The sequence below is a fragment of the Phyllobates terribilis genome, unplaced genomic scaffold (assembly GCF_046119375.1).
Source record: "Phyllobates terribilis strain yellow unplaced genomic scaffold, ASM4611937v1 Scaffold_3__8_contigs__length_932513732, whole genome shotgun sequence".
Lineage (NCBI taxonomy): Eukaryota > Metazoa > Chordata > Amphibia > Anura > Dendrobatidae > Phyllobates > Phyllobates terribilis.
Genome location: NW_027362763.1, coordinates 698,159,676 through 698,175,532, shown reverse-complemented (window position 1 = coordinate 698,175,532; position 15,857 = coordinate 698,159,676).

Below are 15,857 nucleotides of genomic sequence, written 5' to 3'. Positions count from 1 at the left end.
TGTGACATGGCGTCCGCTAATTATTCAAACAAATTTTACATTCAAAAAGTCAAATGGCGCTCCTTCCCTTTCAAACCCTGCCGTGCGCCCAAACAGTGGTTTTCCCTCACATATGGGGTATCGGCGTGTTCAGGAGAAATTGCACAACAAACTTCATGGTGCAATTTATCCTGTTACCCTTATGATAATACAAAATTAGAGAATGAAAAAGATTTTTTGTGGGAAAAATGTGAAAATTTTATTTTCACGGCTCAATATTATAAACTTCTGTGAAGCAGCTGGGGGTGCGAGGTGCTCACCACACATCTAGATAAGTTCCCTAAGGGGTCTAGTTTCCAAAATGGTGGCACTTGTGGGGGGTTTCCACTGTTTAGTCACATTAGGGGCTCCCCAAATGCGACATGGCGTCTGCTAATTATTCAAACAAATTTTACATTTAAAAAGTCAAATGGCGCTCCTTCCCTTTCAAACCCTGCCATGCGCCCAAACAGTAATTTGCCTCCACATATGGGGTATCAGCGTGTTCAGGAGAAATTGCACAACAAATTTCATGGTGCAATTTATCCTATTACCCTTATGACAATGCAAAATTAAGGGATGAAAAACGGTTTTGTGGGAAAAATGTGAAAATTTTATTTTTACAGCTCAATATTATAAACTTCTGTGAAGCACCTTGGGGTTCAAGGTGCTCACCACACATCTAGATAAGTTCCCTAAGGGGTCTAGTTTCCAAAATGGTGTCACTTGTGGGGGGTTTACACTGTTTAGGCACATCAGGAGCTCTCCAAACGCAACATGGCGTCTGCTAATTATTCAGACAAATTTTACATTCAAAAAGTCTAATGGCGCTCCTTCCCTTCCGAACCCTGCAGTGCGCCCAAACAGTGGTTTTCCCTCACATATGGGGTATCAGCACGCTCAAGAGAAATTGCACAAAAAAATTTGGGGTCCATTTTTTCCTGTTACCCCTGTGAAAATAAAAAAAATTGGGTCTAAAGTAACATTTTTGTGAAAAAAGTTAAATGTTAATTTTTTTTTTCCACATTCCAAAAATTCCTGTGAAGCACCTGAAGGGTTAATAAAGTTCTTGAATGTGGTTTTGAGCACCTTGAGGGGTGCAGTTTTTAGAATGGTGTCACTTTTGGGTATTTTCTGTCATAAAGACCCCTCAAAGTGACTTCAAATATGATGTGGTCCCTAAAAAAATGTTTTTGTAAATTTTGTTGGAAAAATGAGAAATCGCTGGTCAACTTTTAACCCTTATAGCTCCCTAACAAAAAAAAATTTTGGTTCCAAAATTGTGCTGATGTAAAGTAGACATGTGGGAAATGTTATTTATTAACTATTTTGTGTGACATATCTCTCTGATTTAAGGGCATGAAAATTCAAAGTTTGAAAATTGCAAAATTTTCTAAATTTTCGCCAAATTTCCGATTTTTTCACAAATAAACGCAAGTTATATGGAAGAAATTTTACCACTATCATGAAGTACAATATGTCATGAAAAAACAGTCTCAGAATCAGGGGAATACGTTGAAGCGTTCCAGAGTAATTACTTCATAAAGTGACAGTGGTCAGAATTGAAAAAATTGGCCCGGTCACGAAGGCAAAAACAGGCTCTGGCGCGAAGTGGTTAATTACTTTTACTTGTTAAAATATAAAAGTTTGTTATCCCTGTAATCGTACTTGCCATGTCATGTCTACTGGACAATGAGAGCAGTAAATATGAACCCCCCCCCAAAAAAAACTAAGATTGAGAGTTTTTTTTTATCAGTTCACACCATGTGGGATTTTTCCCCATTTTTCAATGCATTAGATGCTAAAAAAAACAAGCCCTTATATGACTATATCATGGAAATATAAAAAAGTTATGGCTTTTGGAAGAAGGGGAGGAAAAATATCAAAGTGTACAAAATGAAAAATCGCTTGGTCATGAAGGTGTTAAAAAGATTGCAGTAACGTAGCAGTGGTGACTACCTCTTGAAGCTCATCAAGAGAATGCCAAGAGTGTGCAAAGCAGTCATCAAAGCAAAAGGTGGCTACTTTGAAGAACCTAGAATATAAGACATATTTTCAGTTGTTTCACACTTTTTAAGTATATAATTCCACATGTGTTAATTCATAGTTTTGATGCCTTCAGTGTGAATGTACAATTTTCAAAGTCATGAAAATACAGAAAAATCTTTAAATGAGAAGGTGTGTCCAAACTTTTGGTCTGTACTGTATATATATATATATACATATATATATATATATATATTGTAATGCAGCGGCTTGCTGCATTGCCAAAATGTCAGAGGGGGTGTGTACTGGCTGAACACGTACCTCCCCTTCAGGTGACTGATCACATGACTGTGACATCATCACAGGCCCTGTGCGCACAGAAGGATATATATAAATCCTGGTGGTTTTTGAAACGGTGGAGAAGCCTCGTCCCTGTGTCTGGGTCACCATTAGCCTGTAGAGGCAAGAGGCCTGGTCCCTGTGTCTGGGACACCCATAGCCTTGGAAGGCAAGAGGCCTAACCCGGCAAAGGTAAATCAGTGCTTTAAATGAATATTGATGTTGTACCTTGCTGAAGTCTGTATCTGAAGCCAAGCGGGCATAGTTGCCACTGAAAAGGCTCTAGGATATTACATGTGTAACATTCCTGCTAGCCACTGAGATGGACTATGTGATAAGCAGTTTATGATGTGTAATAAACTGCTGGACTTCATATTACCGGAAAACGTTGCATGTGTGCTTTAATTGACCCGGTGAAGTGAGTGCCCCTCAACATGATCATTAGCGCTACCTTACAATTGGTTGGAGAATGTGGGCAACTGCAGCCTGGTTGCTAGGGGTAATGGCACAGGACGACGAATGTGGATGCAAGCATCTTGCTGTGGCTCGGCGGGGCCACGAAGATTAAAGCATCTGGCTGTAAATCGGCGGGGTTACGAAAATTGTCGTTGCACTCAAACCTGGTTTGCTGTGGCTTGGCGGGGCCACAAAAATTTTCCGGGGAGAGCGGTGTGATGTGTCTAGTGTGAACAGTGTACCGCGATGGCTATGAATGGAGCAGTATCCCCAGACGGAATGGAGAAGTGGTTAGATGACCGGCTGCAAACGGTCTACAGCAAAATGGAGTGTCCTGAAGAAATGCAGGAGCAGATAAAGAAGGCTGTGAAGGGAGCAGCAAATGAGACTGAAGCTGTTGAACGATTAAAGTGCCTGTTAAAATCGCAGCAGCAGGCATTTGAGAAACGACAACAGGACTCGCAGCAGCAGGCATCTGAGAAACAACAGCAGGTATTTGAGAAACGACAACAGGACTTGGTACAGGAAGGGCAGGAGCTGTTGGCCCTTTACAGAATGGTGGTAGCGGATCATTCCTTGAGTTCTCCTGTGGCACTGGTACTATCCCAGAGGGCCCAGGGAGGTAGTAAGATATGTTGTGAACTGGGTCCTAAGACTATTGCGGGTTTTTTTTTAAGTACCCCCTACAGGTGTGGTTGTCCATAAGGGGGTGGAGTCTCAAAAGAGGGTGGAACATAGAATACCAAAGTTGGTTACTGATCATGTGTTGGTACCGCCTAAAAATGACAATTTGACCATTGATAACTGGGTAGCTTCAGTAGAAGGGGTTGACATCAAAGTGGGAGGTGACTTGTTGGTCCACAACACCATGGGGAGTGACACAGACCCCACAACTGATGGTGACACTACGAAAGTAGAAAGAGAGTTCAGTCAGGAGGACCTAAACGAGGTGAGAAAGTCCCCCTCTCGTCATTGAAGGCGCAAGGGCCACAAAAAAAGTTGTTCCTGTAGCCTTTGCTGAAAGGGCAAATAAAGAAAATGCAATGCTGTGTGCCTTTATCCTGAGTGTGGATCCTTCTTTAGAAGCAGAGGAGATCAGGATGGAAGAGGAGGTGACCTCCGGTACAGTATCAGGCAACTATGAAGATCAGGTGGAAGAGTTGGATGCAGTTCTGCAGATTCGTTACAAGCAGGATGATCTACTGAGAAAGAAGGATCAGGAACTGACAGCCTTGAAAGAGGAGGTGGCCAATCCTGACCAAGAGCTGGAGCCTATCAGGCAGCAGTATCAGAGTGACGTGCAGCAACTAAGGAAAAACATGGAGAATATATCCCCGGACCAGCTGAGCCTGGAGTCTGAACGGCAGAAAATAAATCAGGTTGTGAGGAACTTGCAGCGAGAACAGGAGGAAAGCAGCAAGGAAATCAACAAATGGAAAGAAATGTTCCAGACAAATAAAGAGGAGGTTTTTCAATTGAAGCTTGACAAAGCGGAGTGTGAAGATGAGTTGTGCGAGATGAAAGATCGTTTCTCCCTGGTACAGTTAGAGCTGTACCAAGTGAAGAAAGGCTCTGTGGATGCGGAAGAAGCAGAGGTCTCAAGAAAGGAAGTGCAGAGATTTCAGGAGCAGGTGAAGCAGCTAATGCAGGAGAAGCAAAGGCTGGATGAGGGTCTACACCAGAGGGATAGGGAGCTATCTGCCTTAAAAGGGGTGCTGCAGGATGAAGTTTCTGGACGTGATCAAGACCTAGAACTGCGCAAACAGTTCGACTGGGAGCTGTGTGAATCCAAGAAGGAGTATGGTGAACTCATGAGGGAGCTGCAGCAATTCCAGGACCAAGTAAAGCCTCTAATGCAGGAGAAGGAGCGGCTGGAGGACTCCCTGTACCAGCGAGACCAGGAGCTATCCGCCCTGAAAGATTCATTAAAAGATGAAGTGTCTGGTCACGACCGTGAGGCAGAAAAGATGCGTGAAAAATTCAATAGGGAACTGCAACAAACTAAGAGAGACTATGAGGATCTCCTCAAGGTTAAGGAAAAACTAGAGAATGATAAGGCGGAGGCAGAGCACATGCGCCAAGTGATTGAGACTACTCTACAAGACACCCGTGATGAGAATGATGATCTCCGCAGAAAGATCCTAGGACTGGAAGCTCAGGTGAAGGAGCTGCAGACGATCTGTGATGATCTCCAGAGGGCAGAGACATGCCTTAAGGATAGAATCGGCAGGATGGAAGCTGAGCGGAAAAAGATGGAGGAGTCTATCGGAGAAGGGAGGTATGAACCAAATGCCTCCTCGAATAATGCGAGCTTGGATGATTCGGTGTATGTAAGAGCCGAGATCAAGGAGCTCAAGGAGATGTTACAAGCCCATTTGAAACAAGAGAAGCTTGAGAGACTGGCTGTCGAGAGCCGAGTGGGCGCATTGGAGACAGAGAAGTCTGAGAGATTTCTGCTGATAAAGGAGCAGTTGAAGCAGGAAGAGCTTCAGAGATGGGCTGCTGAGAGGCGAATAGCTGAGCTAGAGGAAGAAGTTGTCGAGCTCAAAGGTCGCCTGGCAAAGTACCAATCAGTGAACGACGCCTCCTTGGAGAAGGAGAAGGGCAAACAAATTGCGCTTAATCCTTTAAACCATGAGAAGGTGGACCTGAGGAGAGCTGAGAGAGTGTTAAAAGAAGATAAGTATGGAATGGAAGTTGTCAAGACGAGAATTCTTGAGTTCCTAGCTGTGAGTCAGCTCAGGGGAAGCATATAGGGTGAAGAAGCTGAAAGTCAGTTGTCCCTGAAACCTGAGCCGGATGATCGTCTGGAAACCACTGGTGAGACAGAAACGTCTCGGTACAAGTGCATCATAGATGTACCCGAAGATTTGAGAGAAGAATGCACCAGAGAGTCAGTGCATGAAGAGTTTAAGAAGGCGGTGGGAGCCTGTAAGGTATACTCGACCGCAGAAGCTAAACACCTGGTGGTCCTGTCCACAACCGAAGTCACAGTGAAGAGGGGGGCTATCCTAAGTGACATGCACTGGCGATGTGTTCGCACGAAGCGATTTGTCCGGTTGAAGACGGAACAAGCCATTAGACAACTGGAGCTTATGAGAAAAGCTGAAAGTCTGCGGTAAGAAGTCATCCGGGTGCCTCATGCTCTGGTAAGAAAGCTCATTGGGAGAAATGGCCGAACCATGCAAATGATCGTAAAGAAGTCTGGTGTGATGAAAGTAAGCAGTCCACGTAATCATCAGGACTGGATACCGGATGAAGACGGCATGGTGTCATTCTCTGCTGTAGGCACAGAAGAAAATCTTGCATATATACGAATGCTGATGGAGTTCCGAGTGACCTACCTGCGAGAAGTAGAACAGTTGAATCTCGCCAGACTGCGAATAGAAAGACAGCGTCGCCTGAGCAGCAGAAGATGGCAGCCATCTATAAATTGTGAGACCCGACAGAGAAAGGGCGCCCTAAATAATAGAACAGCTACAGCAGAAGTTAGAGACCTTTCCGGATGTCCTGAGGGTAGTGGGCGTGGGTTTAGAGGTAGTGAGCCCTCCAGTAACTCTGGTCTGAGAGGCCCATGCAAACATCCCAATAGAGTACGAGACAGTACGGAGTCGGACCGGACCTTAGATACAAGTGCAAGTGAGTCGCACTGCTGTATTGACCGCTGGGAGCGGGGGAGGTCTGACAAGGTTACGACTAGGAAATGTGACTTGACGAAGTTGGAGACAATGACGGATGGTAGGTCCCTAAGGAATGGGCTAATGTTGATGACTCTGCAGGAGCTATGTTCAAATGTCAAGTACATGGTCTCTGTATGAACTGTGGGTTATAATTTGATTGTGTATATTATGTGTTCAACCCAAGTTTGAACAGGGGGGGGACATGTAATGCAGCGGCTTGCTGCATGGCCAAAATGTCAGAGGGGGTGTGTTCTGGCTGACCACGTACCTCCCCTTCAGGTGACTGATCACATGACTGTGACATCATCATAGGTCCTGTGCGCACAGAAGGATATATAAATCCTGGTGGTTTTTGAAACGGTGGAGAAGCCTGGTCCCTGTGTCTGGGACATCATTAGCCTGGAGAGGCAAGAGGCCTGGTCCCTGTGTCTGGGACACCAGTAGCCTTGGAAGGCAAGAGGCCTGACCCGGCAAAGGTAAATTGGTGCTTTACATGAATATTGATGTTGTACCTTGCTGAAGTCTGTATCTGAAGCCAAGTGGGCATAGCTGCCACTGAAAAAGCTCTAGGATATTACATGTGTAACATTCCTGCTAGCCACTGAGATGGACTATGTTATAAGCAGTTTATGAGGTGTAATAAACTGCTGGACTTCATATTACCGGAAAACGTTGCACTTGTGCTTTAATTGACCCGGTGAAGTGAGTGCCCCTCAACATGATCATTAGCGCTACCTTACAATATATATATATATATAAATATGCAGTTAGGTACAGAAATAGTTGGATAGTGACACGTTCTGACATTTTAGCTGTTTCCCAAAACATATTCAAGAAGCAATTATATGATTAATATGGGCTTAAAGTTCAGACTCTCAGCTTTAATTTGAGGGTATTCACATACTCATTGGAGTAAGGCTATGTTCACACATTGCGTTTTTTCAGCATTTTTTTTCTGCAACAAAACCTGATCTCTTGGCAGGAGGTTTGTTGAGGATTTTTCTTGCTTTTTTGCTTGTTTTTTGGTGCGTTTTTTACTGTATCTTTGTCTCTTTTATGTATGTACATAAAGTTCAGTGAAAAAAAAAATCTCATTCTGGTTTTGGCACAAAAAACCCTGAAAAAAAGCTGAAAACCCTGACATCTGTATTTTTGGTGTGTTTTTCAGCATTTTTTTTCACCAACCATTACTTCTAATGGGTGAAAAAACACTGAAAGAACTGACATGCTCTATTCCGCAAAAAACATGCAGAGCACAAAATACTGATCAAATAAAAACAAAGCTGTGTGCATGAGATTTCTGGAATCTCAAGACTTTTCTGGTACTGTAAAACGCAGCTGAAAATTTGAAAGAAACACATAAAAAAACGCTCAAATAACGCAATGTGTGAACATAAGTGATTAGCCTAAGGGTTTAGGGATTATAGCTCTTTAATGTATCCCTGTCTTTTTTGAAAGGGACTAAATGCAATTAGACAGTTATCTCAAAAGTTCTTTTAATGGGCTATTACCTCATTAATCCATCATCCATTAAGCAGGCAAAAGGTGTGAAGCTGATTCCGGGTGTGGCATTTGCATTTGAAAGCTGTTGTTCTTGAACCCATAACATGCGGTCAAAGGAGCTCTCAACGGAAAAGAAACAGACCATCATTAGGTTGAAAAAAGAAGAAATCCATCAGATCAGAGCGATAGCAGAAATGTAAAAAAAGGCCAAATCAACAGTTTGGTACATCCTGCAAAAAAAGAAAATGCACTGGTGAGCATGAGAAATCAAAAAGGCCTGGACTTCCACGAAAGACAACAGTGGTGGAGGATTGCAGAATCCTTTCCATGATGAAGAAAAACACCTTTGCAACATCCACCCAAGTGAAGAACATTCTCCAGGAAGTAGGTGTTTCAGAATCTTAGTCTCCCATAAAGAGAGAGACTTCATGAGATCAAATACAGAGGGTTCACTGCAAAGGTGCAAACCATTAATCAGCCTTAAAAATAGAAAGAACTGATTAGACTTTGCCAAAAAAAATCTAGAGAAGCTGTCCAGTTCTGGAAAGCAAAACTAAGATCAACCTGTACCAGAATGATTGGAAGAAAAATGTCTGGAGAAGGCATGGAACAGCTCATGATCCCCGGCACAGCACATTCTCTAAGACAGGGTGGAGACAGTGTGATGGCATAGACATGCATGGCTTCCAATGGCACTGGACCACTAGTGTTTATTGATGATGTGACTGAAGACAAAGGCCGCCTGATGAATTCTGAAGTGTACAGGGTGATACATTCTGCTTGGATTCAACCCAATGCAGCAAGGTTGATTGGATGGTGCTTCACAGTACAGATGGATAATGACCCAAAACACACTGTGAAAACAAAGAAATGGAATATTCTGCAATGGCCGACTCAATCACCAGATCTCAACCCCATCGAGCAGCATTTCACATGCTTAAGACAAAACTTAAGGCAGAAAGACCAACAAACAAGCAACAACTGAAGTCAGCTTCAGTAAAGACCTGGCAAAGCATCACAAAGGAGGAAACCCATAACATTTGGTGACGTCCATGGCTTATAGACTTCAGTCCGTCATTGCCTGCAAAGGATTCTCTACAACAGACCTGGGCAAAGTGCGGCCCGTGGGCCACATCCGGCCCTCTGGCTGTTCTAGTCCGGCCCTCAGATCGAGGCAGCCGAGGGGCTGATAACAGTGGCCCACAGGCTGCACGGTGCCCTTCCCCACCTGCACACCGTCACCGCTGTCTCCATCTGTGGTGAATCTCCATCCGCGGTAAATGCATTGGTGGAGGAGGGGCCGTGGGAGGACACTGGGGAGTTTCTCATGCTGGACATTGGGGGGCTCTCATGCTGGACACTGGGGAGGCTCTCATGCTGGACACTGGGGAGGCTCTCATGCTGGACACTGGGGGGGCTCTCATGCGGGACACTGGGGAGGCTGTCATGCTGGACACTGGGGGGGCTCTCATGCTGGACAGTGGGGGGGGGCTGTCATGCTGGACACTGGGGGGCTCTCATGCTGGACACTGGGGGTGCTCTCATGCGGGACACTGGGGAGGCTGTCATGCTGGACACTGGGGGTGCTCTCATGCGAGACACTGGGGAGGCTGTCATGCTGGACACTGGGGGGGCTCTCATGCTGGACACTGAGGGGGCTCTCATGCGGGACACTGGGGAGGCTGTCATGCTGGACACTGGGGGTGCTCTCATGCTGGACAGTGGGGGGGGGCTGTCATGCTGGACACTGGGGGGCTCTCATGCTGGACACTGGGGAGGCTATCATGCTAGACACTGGGCAGGCTTTGTGGGGCTCATGCTGTATATAGGGAGGCTGTGTGGGGCTCATGCTGTATATAGGGAGGCTGTGTGGGGCTCATGCTGTATACAGGAGGTTGTGTGGGGCTCATGCTGTATATAGGGAGGCTGTGTGGGGCGGCTCATGCTGTATATAGAGAGGCTGTGTGGGGCTCATGCTGTATATAGAGAGGCTGTGTGGGGCTCATGCTGTATATAGGGGGATGTCAGCACACTTAATTCTGCTCAATATTAAGTGATACAATTAATATTAATATAATCATTAATAATATAATAATTAGAATTAATGTGTTAATATTAATATTGAGCAGAATTAATTTCAGCCTATTGGTTCGGCCCTCCCCAACAGTCACGGTCTCTCATGTGGCCCCTCAGAAAAATTAATTGCCCACCCCTGCTCTACAACGTATCAACCCCTTTCTGATGTGAGGCATAATAATACGTCCCTGTGACCTGGGCCTTAATGACCAGGTACATATTATTACTTCTCAGCGATCGCACCCGCACATAGGCTGTGCGGGCGTGATCGCCGCCTGGTGTCAGCTGATTCTGACAGCTGACACCCAGCACTCAGTGACAGGAGAGGTGCCTGCACTGCTCCCGGCACTTTAACCCCCTATGTGCCACGATCTCTGCGATCGCAATATTTAGTGAGCGAGCAGAGGGACAAAAACCCCTCTGCTCTTGCATCGGAGACCCCGCGACGGCATCGTCGAATCCCGATCGTTGCCATGGTGACCCAATGTCATCATGACGACATCAGGGTCACCAGGCACTATCAAGGTAGTTTGATCATGTGCAGTGCATGATCAAACTATTTTGTTTCTGCAGGGCTGACAGCTATAAGGTATAGCAGTGATCCTGCACTGCTATACCTAACAACTGCGATCAGACTGGAGAAAGTGAAAGTCCCATAGTGGGACTAAGTAAAAAAGTGAACAAGAAGTAAAAAAAAGTTGTAAAAATATTTTTTTAAACATAAAAAAAAATTGTATCCATAAATAAATATTATTATGAAAAAAAATAATAATAAAAGTACACATATTTGGTATTGCCACATCCGGAACAACCTAACCTATAAAACTGTCCCACTAGTTAACCCCTTCAGTGAACACGGTAAAAAATTAAATAAGAAACAAAGCAAAAAATGGTGCTTCATCATCATACTGCCAAACAAAAAGTGGAATAAAACGCGATCAAAAAGACGAATGTAAATAAAAATAATACCGCTGAAAACGTCATCTTGCCCGGGAAAAAATAACCCACCATACAGCTCCATCAGCCAAAAAAAATGTAGTATCGCTGTAAACGTACTGACCCGAAGATTAAAGCTGCCTTATCAATTTTATCACACGTGGAAAGGCATTAAAAAAAAAATCCAGAATTGTTGTTTTTTGTTTATTCTGCCTCTCAAAAATTGGAATAGAAAGTGAGCAAAAAATGTCACATGCCCGAAAATGGTACCAATGAAAACATCAACTTGTCCTGCAAAACACAAGCCCTCACAAGACTCTGTCAGCCGAAATAAGGAAAAATTATAGCTCTCAAAACATGGCGATGCAAAAAATAGTTTTTGCAACAACAAAAAAAGCGTCTTTTAGTGTGTGACAGCTGCCAATCATAAAAACGCGATATGAATCTGGTATCACTGTAATCGTACCGACCCGTAGAATAAAGTCGTCTAATCACTTATACCGCATGAGGAATGGCGTAAAAATTAAATAAAACCAATTCTTCACCTGCTGCTGATTTGTTCATTCTGCCTCCAAAAGATCTCAATACGTGATTCAGACAGAACCCACTGCGAAAAATTTCCTGTAATGAGGCAGATGGAGGCACCGTGGACGCCATTTGGCCTGTGATCCCACAGTGTTGCCTGTTTTTTTATTAGGCGTGCATAAAAGTGCCGTTGGCCACAGTTTTGTGAATTTCTGAAAAGAATGACGACGCTAAACAGAGGCCAGATGGAGTCCAGAGTAACTCTGCTGCCTCAGTATAGTGAATGGATCCCTCGAGGGTTCATCTGAATTATGTCACTCGGAGATTTAAATGGAAACCCCGATATCAGTGCTCAGCGTAGAGCATAGGATAAATGGGAACATTTTACAGAACATTTTGAATCACAAAAAAAGCTTTGACTGAATCCACAAAAAAAGCAAGTCCCCACTCAGGTCCGTCATCTGTTAACGGAAATATAGGGGGCTTCGCCGTTACTAGTAGCTGGAAAATCAAAATGGCCCTTTCCCCCCAAAAGAAATTCAGCAAATTCTGTTCTCCCAAATAAAAATGCCCACCTCCCTTTTGAGCCCCACAATGTGCCTAGACCGCAGTAAGCGTCCACATGTTTGACATTTCTGTAGCAATGAGAGCCTGCCTAATTTACAGGTGCATCCAGAAGCACGAGCTGGGCATAACGCACTAGTCACTACAACTTACTGGTCACTACAACGGCAATTTGCAATTTTCACTCAGCAACATCCACTGTTGCTTGTTTCTGGAAATCACCAATGTAGTTACAATCCTCACCATACCTGTAGATAAATTCCCCAAGGGTTATAATTTCCAAAATTGGGTCACTTGAGGGGGGATTCTGCTCTTCTAGCACTTAGGGTCTCTGTGTATAGAGTCTGCATACTATGCTAGGAAAATCTTCGCTCCAGGAGGCAAATAGCGCTGGGTCCCTCCCGAATCTCGCCATGTGGCTAAACAGTATTGTGCAGCCACATATGGGGTGTGAAGAAAATGCAAGGTTAATCCCATGGCAATCACTGTGCACTGCTGGCAGGGGGGGTTTACAGAGCTCTACATATGTAAATCCGACACCACTGCAGCTCAAGCAGAGGGGAGGGGGGCTGAGAAGCAGAAGTGAGATCTTTCACAGCAGCTGTGAGTGGCACAGGATGGCCCATCCCCTGACCATGTGCTCTCTTTCTTCAAGAAACATAATTCAACAGTAGTTATGGGAAAACGATATATCCGTGTGATACACAAGACAGATTTTTGGAAACTGGAAGGAAGGGAGAATCCCACCAGCCCTTTCTCAACCGCCCAGCTAGCAAGGATAGGGAAATATGCAGCATAGCCTTTCAGAAGCCCCTAGGCTGCTGTGTTTTGTCTCCACGCATAGCAGGGGCCCGGCTGGGTCTGTTCACACGAGAACCGGTTCCCTTGGACCATCCAGTATAGAGGTATAGCCCATTTTAGTTCTGGAGACTCTTAGCTAAGTGACAACAGGGGTGGAGACTTGGGCTTGAGGAGGGGGAGGAACCCAGAGAGTTTAAAACTCCTGCAGGTCTCCTCCCACCTGTCTTTGTCCTGGGGGAGCCCGTGCCATCAAGACATGTGGGACAAGTCCAGCAACCGAGTGAGGGCCTGCATCCTCCCCCATGTGGTAGCCCTCCCCCACAAACCAGGCTTTCCATCTAAACTGGTAACTGACTTTAAGTTCTGCTTACTTGTTGGACCATGCTTTTCTATGTGTAACTCTGACCACTGTATATGTATAACCCTATGTATATAGTAGATTGTTTAGTGTGCCCTTATGGCGATTAAATATATCATTTAATCTTTGGCTGTTATTTTATCTCGACCTCCGTTGTTTGGTCCAACAAACACGCTACCGGGCTGGTTTCTAGCCCGATATAAGTCTGTTAAATCAAATAGAAACTGGTGGAAGCTCTACCAGGCCAACAAGGCTCTGATTCACTAGAGTAGTGTAAGAGCCTCTCAGCCTGTCAGGTGTGTGAGTGAGTGTGGGCCCACATCAGTGACTGAGTGGACCACCGTTTCTCATTCCCTTGTGTCTCTCTGTACCCATGTGCACAGGAGGTGACGGTGTACAACTGTACCAATCTGACTTTACGCGTCCTTAAGGGGAGTGTGGAACGTCACATTGGTGCAAAGGGTAGATCCGTATCACGTGCTCCGTCTGGCGTAGTGTGACGTCAGGTGGGTGGCGGGGTGTGGATCCACCTCAAGAAGCGGCAACAGCGGAATTCTGCGGGGCGCCCCTGGTGCCGTTTTTTCACATGGGGTATTTCTACATTCAGCAAAAACTGTGTGATAAATTTTGGTGCCATTTTTACCCATTTCCCAGCGTTAAAATGTCAAATCTGGGGCTAAAACAAAACTTTAGTGGTAAAAATGTAATTAATCTTTTTTTACCGCCCAACGGTGTAAAATTCTGTGAGGCACATGTGGTGTTAACATGCTCACTGCACCCCTAGATGAATTCCTTGAGAGGTGCAGTTTGTAAAATGGGGTCTCTTATTGGGGGTTCTGCTGTTCTGGCACCTTAGGGGCTCTGCCAATGTGACATGGCCCAGCAAAAACTGAACTCCAATATGCCACTTCTTCCATTCTGAGCTTTGCACTGTGCCTCAAAAGTAGTTTTTGACCATATATGGGGTATCGGCGTACTCAAGAGAAATTGCACAACAAATTTTGGGGTCCATTTTCTCCTGCTTTCTGTTAGAACCCTCCTGTTTGTTTTTTCCATCTTGTGTTTTGCGGTCACGTGACCACCTGCCTTTATATTCCAGCTCCGCCCTTTTGGCTGTGCTGGACTTCAGTGTTTGACTGTTTTGCTAGCCAGGTGCTTCTGTGCCTTTCTCTGTCAGTTCGCTTGGTCCTTCTGGGACCTCTAGTACCTTTTTGTCAGTTTATCTTTTTGTGTTCTGCAACAACTTCTCTGTTTAGGAGGTGTCCCATTTTTGGTTCCAGTCCTTAGTTCTTTATTTTTTATTCAAATTTTTTTTATTACATTTTCAAGTAGAATGAAAAAAATATATATATACAGATTTCATACAAACAGTACATATATAGTGAAATAGAGGTACACAAGTAAACAAGGTGAATACCGTCGTAAACCTGAAATTATTCGGTTGGTGATATGATTCATAGCTTTAGATACGTAAGCTATATCTTATAGGTGCATTTTATAGACGGGTAACTTGGTTGATTCGTTCATAACATAAGTTGCCAAGGTATAGAAAGATAACTATTTACATATTTGGAAGTAAATAGAAATGTTTCAGGAAAACAAGGAGGAAGGGAAAATCGGATGGTGATATTAAGACACGATATGCCCGCTATGACTATCCTGTAAGTTGGATACAATTAGATGAATGAGGATGATGAGTCGAGTTAGATTGAGAAGACTAATATAGTCTTAAACAACGCTAAGGTCTCTACGGTGAATGTTTTGGAATCATAATAGAGTTCCAATCCTCCCATTTTCTGAAGTATTTTTTTAAAAGATTGTTTCTAAGGGCGTATGTATATTCATACGTGTTGTGGCATGCTAATTTTTCTATAGTTTTTCCACAGTTGGGGGAAGAGGGTCTTTCCAAAGGGCGGCAATATTGCTTTTTGATGTAAGGAGTATATGAGTGATGATAGGTCTGTATCTGCATGGGAGGGTTTCAAGCCCCAAAAGGAGGAGCACCAGTTCTGGTGAAAGATGTATGTTTAAACCTGTGATGTTGTTAATTAAGGATTCAATTCCAGACCAGTATTATTTGAGAGCTTTACAGCTCCAAAAGATGCGAGTCAGACTGCTAGTAGCATTACAATTCCTCCAGCAAAGGGGGGAGTTAGTGTTCTGAATTTTATGAAGTTTAACCGGTTCCCGACCGCCCACTGTAGATAAACGTCGGCGCTTGCCGGGCTCTGTGCAGTGCCGACGTTTAAAAACGGTGGGTGGTCTCGCAGTGCTCAGGACCCCCAGGGTCCTGCAAGCACTGCGATTCCTGTGCAGAGCGTTAGCTCTGACAGGGTACATCATCGGGACCTGATTAGATCAGGTCCCAGTGATGTTAACCCTTTGCTGTCTTCTATATGCTGTGATCTATAGTGATCACGGCATATAGGAGACAGCAGGAACAGAGGGGGTCGTCATACTTACCTCCGAAGACCTCCGTTTCCTTCCAGGACCTGGGGTTGCTATGGCAGCTGGAGGTCACATGACCGCCTCCAGCTCTGCCATATATGGTGTCCTTCCTGTCTGACTTCAGCCTGTATGTAGCTGATGCCAGACAGGAAACTGACTGAAACAGT